This window comes from Phyllobates terribilis, unplaced genomic scaffold (assembly GCF_046119375.1).
Source record: "Phyllobates terribilis strain yellow unplaced genomic scaffold, ASM4611937v1 Scaffold_5324__1_contigs__length_52526, whole genome shotgun sequence".
NCBI classification, from domain to species: domain Eukaryota; kingdom Metazoa; phylum Chordata; class Amphibia; order Anura; family Dendrobatidae; genus Phyllobates; species Phyllobates terribilis.
Window position 1 is genome coordinate 36,081 of NW_027368071.1, and position 16,447 is coordinate 52,527.

A 16,447-nucleotide genomic window follows, 5' to 3' on the forward strand; every position below is an offset into this window, starting at 1 on the left:
ATCCCATGAGTAAAACCATATTGCACCACCCGGGAAAACTCCACACCTATAATATCCCAAAATCTAACATAAAATTCAGCAGGAAGACCATCACAGCCTGGCGTCTTGCCTTTCGCCAAGCCATCCACTGCCCGTCTAATTTAATCTTTCCCAACCTCCTCACTTAAAAACCCAATTTTCTCCTCAGGAATATTATTAGTTAATACTTTGCAATAATCATTAATTTCCGCATCACTGGCTCTACTATCGTTAGAGAAGAGTGTTTCATAAAAGGAAAGAATACTGCCAATCATCTCATCCCCAGATACCTCCCCTGCAGGAGAAAAAACAGACTTAAAAACCCCTTTAGGTTTAAAACATTTTTTAAAAAAGTATCTCGAACATTGCTCATTTTCCTCCATGTGCTTTATTTTTGCCTTAAACATAATAGTCTTCCCTTTTTCAATAAGTATCTTCTTCAGTTCGTCCTTCAAATCTGCAATCTCTTTATCCACCTCCATCCCCGCTCTCTTAAACTTATGGAGTACTTCCAATTTTGAAATAACAGCAGCATCATGATCCCTTTTGGCTTTCGCTCTCCTAAAACACACCCCTTTAAAATAACATGCAAATTTCTCCTTAGCCCAGTCCCACCACTCTAGCAAATCTTTAAAAAGGTGCTGTTCAGACACACAAGACAAAAACACTTTATTAAAACCAACCTTAACACTCTCCTCTTCCAGCAGGCTTACGTTCAGCTTCCAGAGTCCCTTTCCAAAAGCCAGGGACTCAGCTATACACAGATCTACCACTATCATCTTGTGGTCAGAAAAAGTCGTCATCACGTGGTTGCACTTGGCCACCTTAATCCCTTCAGACATAAAAACATAGTCAATTCGGGAAACACTACGTCCACTATCTGATATGTATGTGAACTTATCACTTGGCCCAACCATCAGACCAGCATCCGTGTAGCGTAAATCCTGCACAATCTGATTTAAAATATTAGACGTAACATCAGTCCTACCTTCCGTAGAGCTCTTACGATCTTTTGCGGATCTGACACAATTAAAATCTCCAGCCACTATAGTGAAGTCTCTGCCTGGTAAAAACAACTTTAGAGACTCCAAAAACCCAACTCTTGCTTGTTTATCAGCAGGGGCATAAACATTAAAAACCCGTACCCGCTGACCTAAAAAATCCACTAATAAAAACAAACATCTCCCAGGTATGATTACTTTAAACTCTAAAACCTTTAGACTGGAATTACACAGTAAAATGCCCACCCCTTCATTCCTGTTTTCTGAGCATGGGGACCAAAAAGATTGCCCCTTATTCCACTCACTCTCATGCGGGGCAGATTTAATTACACATTCCTGCAGACAGACAATATCTGCATTCACACTCTCAATGTACTCCAGTATCCCTGCTCTCCTACAAGCAGAACCAATCCCTCGTACATTCAGAGAAGCAACACACAACGCCATCATAACAACAGGAAAAAATCTCCACCATACCCGATCCATCATGAACCAGGAGAAAACCCACTCCTGCCACCCACTTTTCTACGTATATCAGGCGACTCAGAACTCGAGTCCCTGTTAGAATAACCTGGTCTTAGGGAGACTGGATCTTCCTGCCCCCCAGACCAACACCCCTCCACCTTACTTCTTTTAATCACGGAGGCATAACTCTCCTCCTTGCCATCATCTTCCTCCTCATTTTCACTCCAATCACTGTTAACCCTATCACGCTGCTGAGGGGTTATAGTTCCATCCGAATCAGAATCCTCCTCCTCCAAAACCTCCATTTCCTCACCCCCATCTCTTCCCAAAACAGGATTCACTGACTCCGCCATATTAGACAAATCCATCCCATCACCCGGGCCATGCACATCAGCTACTTTGTTTATTACTTCCAGCCCCTCCCTCAAACCAACTTTCTTCTGGCTCCGCCCCTTTTCCTCCATCTTGGGCACCGCATGGTCTCTTCCCCTACCACCATCTTGTTTTTGGCTTTCCCCCTCTGAGTCTGAGCCTTCGCCCTCCTCCCCACTTTCCTGCCGAGTCTTCTTCTGCCTCTCTTCAGCGTCCACCTGTGACCTAGGAATCTGAGCCCACAATCTACATTTCCTTGCAAGGTGATCTGCATGTCCACACAAATCACACACCTTATTCATTGGGCAACCACTTGCAACATGCCCAGATTTCCCACAACCTCTACAAACATCACCTTGCACTGGACAATCTTTCTGAACATGTCCAAACTCATGACACTTCCTACAATATTCCATCTGTCCATTATAAAAACAAAATCCCCTTTCTCCTCCGATAGAAAACTGTGCAGGAATGCTCTTGGCACCCCCAATAGCTCTATCATCCGGTCTCAGTTTTACAACATATCTCCTCTTGCCATTTAGATAATTGTATTTGTTCTTCATTCTTCCCAAAAATTTAACCTCACTACAATACCGAGCTAAAAAATTGGAAACAGTCTCATCCGGAACTTTAGGGTTATACATGTGCACAACCACATACTTATATGTCTGCTGGAACAGAGGTTCCAGTGCAATAAACTCTAGGCATTTCAATTCCTTTTCTTCCTTCATTCGTACCAACTCCATGTAGACTCTCTGGCAAATACTCAAAGAAACAAAAGTGATATCATAAATTCCTTGTTTCTGAAAATCCTGCAGTGCCAATACATCCGTTACCTTCAAGCCATTAATGTTCTTCAAGACATCAACGCAAACTTGGTCCAAACCGATTTCTCCTTCATGACCTGCAGCCACCTTCAGACGGACCGAGTCCTCTAATCCACGTGTTTTCTCCACCATTTTTACAGCAGATAAACACAATCGCCGCTCAATCGCACACTAGGGCCCCACAAGGGGGAACCCCAGTCACAACTGCCCTCCAAACAACACCAGCAGCAGAAAACCACCACTGATCTTGCCAAAAGGCCGAGAAGCGATAACCAGAATTGGTTTCAAACTACGGAGCCACCCAAGGATCCTGAAAAGTCCATTTGTGGAGATGAGCTCCTGGACTCCCGTTAAGAAGACATGTTGTCAACCTCTAGATCCCTTACATGCCTGCACTTTTCGGCTTGCTGCTGCTGCAATCCACGCGTTTTAGATCTGCATAACTCCACCTCTTTAAACACAGCACCTTCACCCCCTGCTGTTCCCACCCGCCTCAACACCGTTGGAAGGGAGGAGAACCAATTAAGGCGGGGGGTGGGGTGGAACGAGCAGCTGTCTACCCTTAGCAGGAGGGCTGCTGATTACATACCTCTCCTGCTGCTGCTGCTGCTGGCTGTCCAGCAGCAGACTGAAGGTGGCTGCTGCTGTGCACAGGTATATAAAGGCTCAGAGCCTATTATGACACGCGCAGCCAGCGTTCCATTGCCACATTCCATCTACTGCAGGCAGGATACCTGGCTGGCTGAATGTCGCTGAGAAGCTCACAGAGACCGCCATAAGCAACAGTTTAACAGAATGCCACAGACTAATCAACCAACCTTTTTGGGTTGGGTTCTCTTTTATAGTCTGCAGGCATTAAATGAAAGAAGTCAGTGTTCCAGCAGAGGGAGACAACGTTTCAGAAAAGGCATTGTAGCAAACCAAAAAAGAAATTTTAAGCGCAGCAGAGTAACCAGCGCACATACCTGTTAGCTCAGGTGAGTTTAAAAGGCTGCTGTTGATAACAAGGGCATTTGCTAAATAGATGGTGTGTGTGCAACAATATACTGAAAGGTCAATTATATTGTGCAGCTTATCTCACCACCTGTAGTTATTTAGGTGAAAGCTCCAAAATGCTTGCCTAATATGTCTGTTTATCCAAAAGGAAGTAAAAAGGGAGAGCTAGAAAGATAGCATTGCATTACATTACATGGCAATGCAATGCACAGTTGCTGAAGTTGAACCAAAATGAGCTTGTAATCTGGCTTCTGCAACTTTGAACATGAAAAATCCAATGAGGAGAAGAAAAGCAAAGCCAAAGAGTCCATCCCAAAATCCGACAAACAAGCAAAATGAACAAAAAACATTGAATTCAATTCTTTCTGATTTTAGAAACTGCATTAAAGAAGGGGTGCACCGGTCCTGGAGATACTGCAATACCAGGTCAATGCGTGGAGTGGACAGAGCAAGCTCTTTTTCCATCTCCCTGTTCTAAAAATCCTTTTAATATATGGTCCCCAGATAGGGGACGTATCAGATATTAAACTGATAAGAACAGATTTTTTTTTTTTTTTTTAAGCCCGAATTAGTGTACAAAACCCGAGTGCGCTTAAAAAAGTGACAAGTGCCACAAAAAAAGTGCACTAGGATGCTGGTATTCTTGAAACCCTCTCCAAAAGGAGAAGGGTCCCCCAAACCATTCCCCGTCCCTCCGAGCCAGAAGGCCACAGCGAGGAACAGGGACAAATAGCCACCTCCAGCCGGAGCCAGAAGCGACCCAATCTTACCCCCAATACCTGCCCGAGTTCTCACCCGAGCAAGGCACTGGGAGCCAAAGACTGTGCTCCCCTCCCGGAAGAGGGGAGCCAACAACGTTCTCCTCCCGAAAGAGGAGAGCCAGGGGGGTTCAGGGGGGAGCGGAACCTGATGGCCACACACTCCCCCCCTAGACCTGCCAAGAGAGGAACCCGTAAGGGAACCGCATCCCGACAAAATCCTAGTAAGGACGTGGACACACGTGAAAAAGTGGACACACAGTGACAAAAAAAATTAAATAAATAGTGAAGGTTTCACAGTATAATACTGCCCGGACCTTCAACCGGGAATTGAAAAATTCCCCATCCTAAGGCCAGAAGGCCCGGAATAAGGGTGTGTGTGAAGAAAGAAATATTGAAGTGCTAGTGCAAATGTGCCATAAACTCAAGTGGGGTTCCCAATCCCAGTGAGTTAAGGCACCCCAGGGTCACCACTCCTGGGGCACTTCACACTTCGGGCTTTCGATCTTCCCCGGCCCAATGGCATCGATCCTGGGGGGCCATGCTTTCCACCAGATGACTATATTAGCCAACTGGCGTACTAACAAGCGCCTAAGCCCCAGTGTGCATAATGTATCAATCTACTAGGGCGGCCAACATCCAAAACCGCCTTTTCGAAAGATACTACACTTGATCTTAGCCAAAAGGCCGAGAAGCGATAACCAGAATTGGTTTCAAACTACGGAGCCACCCAAGGATCCTGAAAAGTCCATTTGTGGAGATGAGCTCCTGGACTCCCGTTAAGAAGATATGTTGTCAACCTCTAGATCCCTTACATGCCTGCACTTTTCAGCTTGCTGCTGCTGCAATCCACACGTTTTAGATCTGCATAACTCCACCTCTTTAAACACAGCACCTTCACCCCCTGCTGTTCCCACCCGCCTCAACACCGTTGGAAGGGAGGAGAACCAATTAAGGCGGGGGGTGGGGTGGAACGAGCAGCTGTCTACCCTTAGCAGGAGGGCTGCTGATTACATACCTCTCCTGCTGCTGCTGCTGCTGGCTGTCCAGCAGCAGACTGAAGGTGGCTGCTGCTGTGCACAGGTATATAAAGGCTCAGAGCCTATTATGACACGCGCAGCCAGCGTTCCATTGCCACATTCCATCTACTGCAGGCAGGATACCTGGCTGGCTGAATGTCGCTGAGAAGCTCACAGAGACCGCCATAAGCAACAGTTTAACAGAATGCCACAGACTAATCAACCAAACTTTTTGGGTTGGGTTCTCTTTTATAGTCTGCAGGCATTAAATGAAAGAAGTCAGTGTTCCAGCAGAGGGAGACAACGTTTCAGAAAAGGCATTGTAGCAAACCAAAAAAGAAATTTTAAGCGCAGCAGAGTAACCAGCGCACATACCTGTTAGCTCAGGTGAGTTTAAAAGGCTGCTGTTGATAACAAGGGCATTTGCTAAATAGATGGTGTGTGTGCAACAATATACTGAAAGGTCAATTATATTGTGCAGCTTATCTCACCACCTGTAGTTATTTAGGTGAAAGCTCCAAAATGCTTGCCTAATATGTCTGTTTATCCAAAAGGAAGTAAAAAGGGAGAGCTACAAAGATAGCATTGCATTACATTACATGGCAATGCAATGCACAGTTGCTGAAGTTGAACCAAAATGAGCTTGTAATCTGGCTTCTGCAACTTTGAACATGAAAAATCCAATGAGGAGAAGAAAAGCAAAGCCAAAGAGTCCATCCCAAAATCCGACAAACAAGCAAAATGAACAAAAAACATTGAATTCAATTCTTTCTGATTTTAGAAACTGCATTAAAGAAGGGGTGCACCGGTCCTGGAGATACTGCAATACCAGGTCAATGCGTGGAGTGGACAGAGCAAGCTCTTTTTCCATCTCCCTGTTCTAAAAATCCATTTAATATATGGTCCCCAGATAGGGGACGTATCAGATATTAAACTGATAAGAACAGATTTTTTTTTTTTTTTTTTTTTTTTAAACCATTCAGGTTGTTGTAAACAACAGTATGAAAGTCCGCCAAAACCTTCAAATAGTTGCTCAACTATAACTCATCATCATGGTTAATCTTTATTCTTTTTATAAATTTATGTTTCCAAAATCAGAGTTAGTAAATTTGTGCTATATTACTCTCATGAAGGTACATAAAATTACTGGTACTTTACCAGATGACGCCATTTCATGACCTTCCAAATGCCCTCAGCGTCCAATCCACCACCTCTACTCTTGTCCCATTTATATATAAGGTACAACCTAGATAGAATTAACCGAATACAGTCATTAATAGGTACAGTTTTTCTTTTGAACAAAGCCAGGTTTCTCACATCCCAAAGGCTTTCCATGACACACACCATTATTAACCACAAAATCCTTTCATTCACCTTTCCACATGCACCAATACCAAACATAGCCACTCTCCAGTTAATATAACTCACACCTGCTAATTCCTTACATAGACCACCCACGCCTTTCCACACACTATATGCATAATCACAATCCCACATCACATGTCTCACAGTCTCACTCGCTCCACACCCTTCTCTTGGACATACATTCGTTCTGATCAAATCTCTTCTCTTTTGCACATCTCTCACAGGCAGTATATCATGCAAAGCCATCCACACCACATCCTTCTGTTTATTCGACATACCATTCGTACCCAATTTTTCCCATGCATCCGCCACTTCATTAAATCTTAAATCATTAATATTACATTCAATCTCATTTGCTCTCATTTTTCCCATCACCGCTTTTGGTTTCTCAAACTCACACATAGACACAGCCAGCAAATCATTCTTTCTAACAAACCTTTCAATCACCTCATACCACACAGGACATTTAAAAGCCACAGGCACACTTCCATCTTTTTTCACCCAGCATAACCCATACAACATCCATCCAGCCATATATCGCAACATATATGTGTAGCACCCTGAGGATTCGGCTGCTACAGGGGTATTGCACCTCAACCCAGAGGTGTGATATTCCACTCCCGGGTAAGGAAGGAGTGTGGAACTGAGCTCAGATAGACTGCATGCATTACATACATCCCATTTCCGGGGAGCAGGCCGACGGCACTCCCACTTAGAAATGTGCAGGTGCGACCGAGCCTGTTCCTGGCTGGAGTGGGAGGGGGGAGGAACATCCCATGTAGTGTAGGGGCAGATAGGGGGAGCAGTCTGGGTAGTGATAGGAGCTCATTGGGTGCTGGTCACCTGAGCTCACACATAGAGGGATATATAAGGAGGGCACCAACTTAGATCAGGGTCAGACGCTGAGAACAAGTCAGTTGGAGAGGAGAGAGAAGGAAACAGCAGCCCTGGAGAGAGAGAGAGGAGAAAGAAAGAGAAAGACCCAGAGGGGGAAGACTGAAGGGACCCAAGAACCCAAATTAGAGCACCGGGTGAGGAGTCAGCAACAGGGTACCGGAACCCAAGCTGGTGGGGGCAAAAACAATCCCCAGCCAGAGACCGGAGACCGTGGGCAGTGTCTGTCACGGTCACCCACCACATTCACCCCGAAGGCACACCACATGCAGGGTCAGGGAACCCAGGGCCAAGGGTGTCCCAAAAGAAGGCCCGAGGGAGCTGGACCTAGGTGAATCCCTGGTGGGGACGGCTGAAGAAAGGACAGAGGGAGAGCTCAGGGCCACGCTCTGGACTTGTTTGGGGGTTGGCCGGATCCAGGACCTGGTGGACGCAGCACGGCTCGGGTGGTCACTAGCAGCTGGAGTGACCAGTACAACATCAGCAGTAAGTAAACACCCTTAACTGCACAACCCGAGTCTGTCTTCATTGCCGGCTGCATCGCACCACCACAACCCCCATCCTCTGCGCCTGTCCCCTCTGAGGCTATACCCCTCCCGTTGGGGGTTATCCCACCAAGCTGCGCATCCACCATCAGCCTCAGCGGACCCTGCAGCAGCGGCGGCCACAGTGACCGCATCACAACGGGTGGCGTAGTCGACACAACGAACTTTAATAACATCAGTAAAGACTGCCACATAACACTGAGCTTGACGCCCTGGGCACGGGACCGGGTCACAGCCGCTCGGAGACTACAACCCCCCCCATCTGATCCGGTGCCGGGTATTCCCCTCAGAAAGGAATATGTCCCAGGGGGCGCGTCAACTTTGGCGTAGTCGGCAGGATTACGTGCCCGCAACACCCGGGTACTGCGTGCCTGAAGAAAAGTGCAAGTTTACCTCAGAAAGAAGTCTCCCGCCGGTTCCGGAGGGTCCACGCCATCGGACTCCATCACCAGTCGTTTCCCGCCGATTGTCCGCCATTTCCAACTTGTTCCCGCCATCTGCAGAGTTTCCCGCCACTGGGCGACGCTTCCCGCCAAAACCGCAGATTTCCCGCCTTGGAAGAGCAGCGGACGCCATTATGGGCGTGCCGAAGGAGGGCAGGAGGCCACCTCCCATCGTGGGCCAGGACAGAAAATGGCGCCAAAAGTGGAAACCGCCCCCACCAATAGAGACTGTGATGCTGGAGGTGTCTGTCAGCGTGAAAGAACTCCCCCTGGAGCTGACAGTCACCGAGTTGCCCCGGGACCGCCCTCGAAGTGGGAGGAGACGAAAGAGAAGAACAAAGATGGGTGTCGCTTGGAGCAGTCTGGAGCGAGCGCACCCGGAGGCAAGAGGTCTAACGAGGAGTAGCGGAGGAGCTCACCCGGAGATGGAGAGAAAGCAGAACAGCACCGGCCCGCTGGCCAGGAGTCTGCTAGAGACCGAGGAAGGAGGGCAGAGCAGCACCGGCCCGCTGGCCAGGAGCCTGCCGGAAGCAGAGCAGAGCAGCACCGACCCGATGGTCAGGAGCCTGCTAGAGTCCACAACCCCGCTAGGTCTAGCGGAGATCCTTGCACAGCTCCCCCGAGACCGGGAGTGTGCACAAACTGCCCTGGAGGGCCTCGCAAGGAGGATGGCCCGGGTACAGCGCGAGATACTGGCGGAGTGGAGCCGGGAGATGGCCCAGCAAGCAGAGACCAGTCAACGGAGCACGCTACCCTGGAAGAGGAAGCAGACCGCCTCTGAGGATGGCGCGGGAGGACCCAAGGCCGGAGACGGCGCCGAGGAGGGAGCCGAACGCATGGAGGCAGGTAAAGGGGACGCCTATACCCCAAGCCGTGACACCGCTTACCTGTCCCAGCTCCCCGTCGCAGAGCCCGAAAGTCCCCCTGCTGTGCCCGAAAACGCCATGTCACCGACGCAGACTAGGCCCCAACCGGAAGCCGCCGCCGCGACCCCTGTGACGTCACACGCCTCGACCCCGAGCGTGACCAAGCAGGAAGTACCACCAGCCTGGTCGCAGGGCCTAGAATTCCCGGGCGCCGCAACACCAACAGCGCCCCCTACCTCTGCGGAGCCTCCGGCCTGGTCGCAAGGCCAGGTAGCCCAGGGCGCCGCCGTATTAACGGTGCCCTTCACCTTCCAGGTGCCCCAGGCCTGGCCGCAAGGCCTGGGCAACCCGGGCGCCACCACCACCGCGCCCGCGCCCGTAAAACCAAGGGTGCCACACCTGGGGGAGGACTTGTTCAGCCAGCTCACATGGCCGGACGGGTCTGAAGTAACAATCAGCTATAAGCAAAGAGCAGGAGGAAGACGCCGTTGAGTGCGGCCGACAAGTGATGTAAATAGTTACCCAATCGGGGTATAAAGGAACTGAAACTGAAACTGGAACTGTTGCTGCTGCTAAAATAGTCCCCGTTGGGACCAGTGAACTGTTTACCCGTTAACCCCTTCATCCTACAGGCTGAGGACTGTGAGCAGCCATTCCCTTCCCTCTACCTGGCCGAGGACTGAGAGCGGCCAACTTCCAACTTCCCCTGTATATAGTTGCGCGTCCTAAAGCGCCCCCTACCGGTTTTATAAGAAAACCAGATTTTTCTAAGAGACTGTCGCACTTTTCGCGGACACACGTTGCACAGTGTCCGGAGGAGGAACCAGAGACAAGAGAAGTCTACGAGAATATTTATATAAAAAGTTTTATATATATATAATGTTTATATGTTTTATATGTTCATATAAAAATTTTGTATGTTTTGGTGTTTTTTGTCTTACAGCCCGAGGACGTGCTGTGATTTACCAGGGGGGAATGTAGCACCCTGAGGATTCGGCTGCTACAGGGGTATTGCACCTCAACCCAGAGGTGTGATATTCCACTCCCGGGTAAGGAAGGAGTGTGGAACTGAGCTCAGATAGACTGCATGCATTACATACATCCCATTTCCGGGGAGCAGGCCGACGGCACTCCCACTTAGAAATGTGCAGGTGCGACCGAGCCTGTTCCTGGCTGGAGTGGGAGGGGGGAGGAACATCCCATGTAGTGTAGGGGCAGATAGGGGGAGCAGTCTGGGTAGTGATAGGAGCTCATTGGGTGCTGGTCACCTGAGCTCACACATAGAGGGATATATAAGGAGGGCACCAACTTAGATCAGGGTCAGACGCTGAGAACAAGTCAGTTGGAGAGGAGAGAGAAGGAAACAGCAGCCCTGGAGAGAGAGAGAGGAGAAAGAAAGAGAAAGACCCAGAGGGGGAAGACTGAAGGGACCCAAGAACCCAAATTAGAGCACCGGGTGAGGAGTCAGCAACAGGGTACCGGAACCCAAGCTGGTGGGGGCAAAAACAATCCCCAGCCAGAGACCGGAGACCGTGGGCAGTGTCTGTCACGGTCACCCACCACATTCACCCCGAAGGCACACCACATGCAGGGTCAGGGAACCCAGGGCCAAGGGTGTCCCAAAAGAAGGCCCGAGGGAGCTGGACCTAGGTGAATCCCTGGTGGGGACGGCTGAAGAAAGGACAGAGGGAGAGCTCAGGGCCACGCTCTGGACTTGTTTGGGGGTTGGCCGGATCCAGGACCTGGTGGACGCAGCACGGCTCGGGTGGTCACTAGCAGCTGGAGTGACCAGTACAACATCAGCAGTAAGTAAACACCCTTAACTGCACAACCCGAGTCTGTCTTCATTGCCGGCTGCATCGCACCACCACAACCCCCATCCTCTGCGCCTGTCCCCTCTGAGGCTATACCCCTCCCGTTGGGGGTTATCCCACCAAGCTGCGCATCCACCATCAGCCTCAGCGGACCCTGCAGCAGCGGCGGCCACAGTGACCGCATCACAACGGGTGGCGTAGTCGACACAACGAACTTTAATAACATCAGTAAAGACTGCCACATAACACTGAGCTTGACGCCCTGGGCACGGGACCGGGTCACAGCCGCTCGGAGACTACAACCCCCCCCATCTGATCCGGTGCCGGGTATTCCCCTCAGAAAGGAATATGTCCCAGGGGGCGCGTCATATGCACCTTTGTTCTTTTTACCCATTAGCACTACCACCGTTTTAATATAATTAAGGCTCAGGAATATTTCAATATCAGGAAAATTCAGACCACCATTCTGATATGTTTTGTATAAATATTCTCTCTTTAATTTTTCCATTTTACTCCCCCAAAAAAAAGTAAAAATTAATTTTTGTACTCTTTTTATTTTTTTGTATGGGGACGGAAAGACCCCAGCAACATAAAGTAATATTGGAAGTATTACTGCCTTAATTATAAGTACCTTTCCATTCAATGTCAACTCACGCATTCGCCAAAAATTCAGTTTCTTCTCTATCCGTAACCCACACTCATCCCAACTTTCAGTACCCTTCAGATCATCATTCAGCAATATACCCAAGACTTTAATCGGCCCTTCCATACATGTCACACCATCCATCTTAATCCTACTATCACCAAAACACTTAAAACAACATTTATCCCAGTTTACCCTAAAAGCAGACGCACCACAGAAAAAATCCAATAATAACTTCACTCTACTCATAGACGCAATACTCTCACTCACAATCACCACATCATCCATATATCCCAGCACCTTGACATTCATTCCTTTACTCCCAGGTATTAGCATTCCTCTTATCGCTTTCTCTCTCCTAATCATACATAACAAAGGTTCAATCACACTAACAAACAAAACAGGGGAGAGAGGGCACCCCTGTCTAACACCTGATTTAATCAGGAATTTATCACACAACCAACCATTCACTAAAACTTCACTCGTCACATCATCATACAAACATCTCACACCATCTAGGAACTTCTTAGGGAAACCCATTTTTTCTAACACTTCAAACATAAACACATGCGACACTCTATCAAACGCCTTCTCAAAATCTAAAGCCAACAACATACACTTCTGCTTTCTATCTCTACAGTCTCCCAGCACATCTCTCAACAACAACAGATTATCACTTATACATCTCCCAGGCACAGCACACACTTGATCATCCTTGACAACCTTCCCAATCACTTCACGCATACGGTTTGCTAAAATCTTGCTATACACCTTGTAGTCGGAATTTAGAAGCGTTATTGGCCTCCAATTCCCCAGTTTTTTCTTTTCACCTTTTTTATAGATTAACACAACCACACCTTCTTTCATAGATTCACACAGTTCTCCATTCTCCCACATATACTTACATACTTCCGTCAGATCCGCACCCATGCACTCCCACGCTTTCACATACAACTCTACTGGTATACCATCTTTACCTGGTGTTTTGTTTTTCTGAGCACTGAACACCACCTTTCTCACTTCATCCAGAATCACATCCTCACACAAGTTCTCACATTCATCATTATCCAATTTATCTTCCAAGCTACCTAACACTTCACCCATCAAACCAGAATCAATCCATTTATCCCCATACAGTCTACTATAGAAACCATTCACCTCCTCAATCACACCCTCTCCAGTTATACTCACATCATTCTCATCCAGTAATTCATCCATATCCATTTTTTTCCCATTCATTTTTTTGAAAAAGTATCTGGTACATTTTTCGTTTTTTTCCAGGTGTTCTATTTTGGTTCTGTACATTATTTCTTTCCCCTTTTTCTCAATCACACGTTTTAACTCATTCTTTGCTTCCACTAACAAATCACTCACATCAATCCCAGACATACTGCATTTTTTCAACCATTCAATCCTCATATTTAATTCTTTGAATTTATTTCTATATATGGCGGCTTTCTTGTAGCCCCATTTTCTGAAAAATTTTTTGATTTCTTGCTTCACCCAATCCCACCATTCTAACACACATGCAAACCTGTTTTTATAGTATCCCCACCTTTCATACTTCTTTTTAAACTCACTCATCACTCTTTCATCCTCTAGCAACCTCACATTCAGCTTCCATACACCCCTCCCATGCACAAAGCTCCCTTTCTGTCTGAACATACCCCTCAAACACTCGTGGTCCGAGAAGGGGACCGCACACTACTTAAAACTAATGCACTCCAGATTTTTGGAGAAAAGCATCCTGTCAATACGTGATTCGATCCCCCCTCTGTCCGCCCTATATGTAGGTGGTGGATTGTCCGACCTTAAAGTAGCGGCATCTGAAAAAGAAAAATCTGAAATTAAATGGGATAATTTTTTCCCGGTTACATCACCGGTTTCATCCGTAACACAATTAAAGTCACCAACAAAAATGGTAGGAATCTTTCCTGGCAAAAATAACTGAACCTTTTCCAAGAAAGCAAGACGCTCCTCTTTTCCGGTAGGACTATAGATGTTAACTATTCTTACCCGCCACCCCCTATATTTCACTATGGCAATAATGCACCTCCCCACCTCCACCACTGTGTAGCTGTCCATGCTGCACTCTGCGTTCCCCAGCAGGATCCCCACACCATCGTTCTTATTTACATTAGACCCAGACCAGATGTGCTGTCCATGAGGCCAGTCCTGATCGTCCGGCACTTCTGATAATCCGCACTCCTGCAGGCAGTAAATGTCTGCTCCCAATGATCTGATATACCTGAGCACAGTACACCTGCGTCCTTTAGATTTCATCTGCCTCACATTTAAGGATAGGACATTAAGTGAAGCTTTGGAAGCCATATCAGAACTTTCTTATGGAGATTTCTACATGTCCCCCATTTCTGTATCAGCCTTGTACTTCTGGGGGCTGGCAGCCGGACTGGTAACAGGTGAGGGCAGGAACCCCCTCTAAAAAATCGCAATCAGGGGAGAAAACCAAGTCTGGATAAGCCCGCTCACTCATGGGACTTTCACTGCCCTCATCTGCATAATGATAAGCGAGGCGGGGTTTCTTCACAGCATTCCCCCTGGTCTCTTCAGAGGACCTTGCTGCTGCTGTGAAATCCCCCTGCTCCTTTATTTCACACTTAGTGCCACTGGCACTGACACTCTGCTCCTCCTCTTCATCTGCCTGCAGCTTGTCCCAGGAGACATGGGGCGTTCTGCTCAGTGCCTCCTCCACATCTCCTTCACCACAGGCAGACACAAGTACTGGGAGCTGCTCGCTGAGCTCCATGTCTAGCTCCGCCCCCTCTGACGTCACCGGCTCCGTAGCTCCGCCCCCCACTCTCACTGCAGATACAGAGGCTGCTGCTGGAGCGCTCTGAGTCACAGGGACGGCAGCACTCACAGGTGTGAGATTCAGCAGCTGATTGCCTGAGGGCAGCTGATTACCTGCAGCTGAGGAGGCAAGTAACTCTTCACTGACAATGGAGTCAGCTCCATGAGGTCGGCTCTGCTGCAGAGCATTGCTACCAGGCATTACAGGGCTGGCAGAGGCAACCTGGGCATACAGCCTGGCTCCACCAGTGCGTGCCCTGCAATCCCTGTACACATGTCCAGACTCCCCACAGCCATTACATACAACAGGGTTGGGGCAGTCCTTTGCACGGTGCCCAGGTAGATTACATTTTCTGCAGAGCATTGCTTCAGGGCAGTTCTCCTGCATGTGGCCATAGGAGTTACATTTGCGGCAGTAAAAGGGGGCTTCAGGGAAAAATAAATATCCATTATTCCTGCCAATGCTGAAATTTAAAGGGGGATAGTGGAAACCCCCAGGGCCCTGAGGGTCTATCCCAAAACGGACAAAGAACTTGTGCTTCCCAGTCCACAGTCCAGACTCCATGCTAACTACTCTGTGGGCATACTGTACATAGGAACAATGTCTTTTAAGGAAATCTGCTATTTCTTCCAGGGGGACAAAGGGATTATGCATGAAAACCACTAAGGGTATGTCCCCTCTAGAATAAAGGACTGTGAAAGTAAGTCCTGAAAGCAAGTCATTGTCAGCATTTTCACTGAGGGCTCTGTACAGGTTCTGGCATGCACCAACAGAAGAAAAAACAAGCACATACCGTCCCTCTCTCCTGAATTCCTGCAGGCATACGATCTCCTCCTTCTTTACCTTCAGTATGTCATAAAGCACCATATTGACCAGGTATCCCAGTGAAAAATGCATTCTCTTCTCCTGCGCGACCTCGATCCTGAAACCATTACGGACCCGGGCATCCCCGGTCCCTGCGAAGTGGACAACTACTCCCATCCTTTCCAGGTTCGCCTTCTCTCTCCACCACTCCTTTTAGTACAGCATAGCTGTACTAGCCTTTAAAAGACCAGACCAGGCATACTGCACTTGATCTTAGCCAAAAGGCCGAGAAGCGATAACCAGAATTGGTTTCAAACTACGGAGCCACCCAAGGATCCTGAAAAGTCCATTTGTGGAGATGAGCTCCTGGACTCCCGTTAAGAAGACATGTTGTCAACCTCTAGATCCCTTACATGCCTGCACTTTTCGGCTTGCTGCTGCTGCAATCCACGCGTTTTAGATCTGCATAACTCCACCTCTTTAAACACAGCACCTTCACCCCCTGCTGTTCCCACCCGCCTCAACACCGTTGGAAGGGAGGAGAACCAATTAAGGCGGGGGGTGGGGTGGAACGAGCAGCTGTCTACCCTTAGCAGGAGGGCTGCTGATTACATACCTCTCCTGCTGCTGCTGCTGCTGGCTGTCCAGCAGCAGACTGAAGGTGGCTGCTGCTGTGCACAGGTATATAAAGGCTCAGAGCCTATTATGACACGCGCAGCCAGCGTTCCATTGCCACATTCCATCTACTGCAGGCAGGATACCTGGCTGGCTGAATGTCGCTGAGAAGCTCACAGAGACCGCCATA

General features: G+C 48.3%; 1 non-coding gene and 3 pseudogenes across 1 annotated transcript; all 4 read right to left on the reverse strand.

The window, feature by feature from the left end:
- Window positions 1-4,068: 4,068 nt before the first annotated feature.
- Window positions 4,069-4,266, reverse strand: LOC141250067 (U2 spliceosomal RNA). Its single transcript, XR_012312438.1, has one exon. It is a non-coding gene; the product is annotated as a U2 spliceosomal RNA (small nuclear RNA).
- Window positions 4,267-5,044: 778 nt separating this feature from the next.
- On the reverse strand, window positions 5,045-5,136 carry LOC141250069 (U2 spliceosomal RNA; annotated as a pseudogene).
- A 1,115-nt stretch (window positions 5,137-6,251) lies between these two features.
- On the reverse strand, window positions 6,252-6,457 carry LOC141250063 (U2 spliceosomal RNA; annotated as a pseudogene).
- A 9,367-nt stretch (window positions 6,458-15,824) lies between these two features.
- LOC141250070 (U2 spliceosomal RNA) lies at window positions 15,825-15,939 on the reverse strand (annotated as a pseudogene).
- Between the last annotated feature and the right edge of the window lie 508 nt (window positions 15,940-16,447).